This window comes from Trichechus manatus, unplaced genomic scaffold (assembly GCF_000243295.1).
Source record: "Trichechus manatus latirostris isolate Lorelei unplaced genomic scaffold, TriManLat1.0 scaffold00104, whole genome shotgun sequence".
NCBI classification, from domain to species: Eukaryota; Metazoa; Chordata; class Mammalia; order Sirenia; family Trichechidae; genus Trichechus; species Trichechus manatus.
Window position 1 is genome coordinate 2672830 of NW_004444040.1, and position 1433 is coordinate 2674262.

At 56.8% G+C, this 1433-nt stretch overlaps 1 protein-coding gene across 2 annotated transcripts in view; it reads left to right on the forward strand.

Moving 5' to 3' along the window:
- SMOX (spermine oxidase) overlaps positions 1-1433 on the forward strand; it is a 49826-nt gene that overhangs the window by 31020 nt on the left and 17373 nt on the right. The window lies entirely within an intron of this gene.

The following is a 1433-nucleotide window of genomic DNA, read 5'->3' on the forward strand; positions in this document are numbered from 1 at the left end:
GTAGGGGACCATGACATAACCCAGTGGACAACATACTGACCTGGAATGTGTGGGCTGCATTGACCCTCCAGAGGATTTCGTGAGTGTATCTGTTCCCACAGCAGGCAGCAGGGCCAACCAGATACTGTGTGCCCACTTGATGGGTGGGGAAGCTGGCTCAGGAAGGTAGTGGTCAGGCTTAGGACAAACAGAGCTTGCAGACACATGGGGACCTGTTCTCTGCTCGCAGAAACTCTGATCACACTCAGGTGTATGTGATGTTGCATTTGTCTTCCCCCACCAGAGACAGGAACATGTCTGGCAGTGAGGCCAAAAGCGCTATCCAGGGCACCTGGAAACCTTTGGTGGCCGGTGGGGAAGCCCTAGGACTCTGCTCGACACCCAGTGGGCTGGCTGGGAGCCTCAGGGAAGTGGGGCTTCATGCGTGGTTATGATGATGCAGTCAGGGCCTGACATAGAAGCAGAGGACAGCTGGCCTAGTCTCAGTGGTGGCTGATAGCTGAGATGCGCCATGCAGTGGGACAATGACACAGGCAGTGAGGGGGAAGAGGTGGGGCTGCAGGAGGCGGAGGGATCGTGACCCTGCAGGGTGGCTTCCTGGGCCTTGGCTGGCCTCGGGGGAGGGTGGGAGTTGGCAGGTAATGAGAAAGAGGAGGGGTAATATGCCTGGAGGGAGGTATGTGGGGAAGACCCCACATACCAAGAGAGGTAAGAACACATCAGGGCAGGGTGTGGGTACCTGTATATCAGGGCAGGGTGTGGGTACCTGTATTGGGTGTGTGGACACGCAGACTGAAACCCAGGCTGCAGGTGGGACCTGCTGTGGGGTGAAATGGCAGCTCTGAAGCTGCCAGTGGTGCCAGCAGGGGGTGGGGGCCAGAGGCTCAGAGGGGCTGGTGTGGAGATGGTGCCCAGGTCCCTCTGGATGCAGGGGTGTGGCAAGGATGACAGAGCTGGAGAGGCATGTGGGAGAGGCAGGAGACATCCTCAGACTGGGGCCGACTCTGGGCCTCCCCACCTCCTTGAGAGCCTGGGGACTAGGGATGGGAGTACTGACTTGCTTCTGACCTCAAGTGCTCACCTCAGCCCTGTTTTTCCTGAGTGACTGGAGCCAGGAAAGGTGCCCCATGGCTGGACATCAGCCCCAGCTCTGTCCAGTGGCAATGTGCCTTAGAACTCCCTGCCATGCCCTGGGGAGGGGCCGGTCTTTCCCTGGGGGGCTGGTCCCCTTCTCCTATTGGGACCTCAAACCAGGTGTATAACTCAGAATTCTCCAGAGAAACAGAATGAATAGGAGATATATATTTTAAGGAAATATCTCATGTAATTGTATATCGTGGGGGCTGGCAAGTGTGGGATGTGTAGGGCAGGCCAGCAGGCTGGAAACTCAGGCAGGATTTCTATGTTACATTTTGAGGCAGAATTCCTTCTTA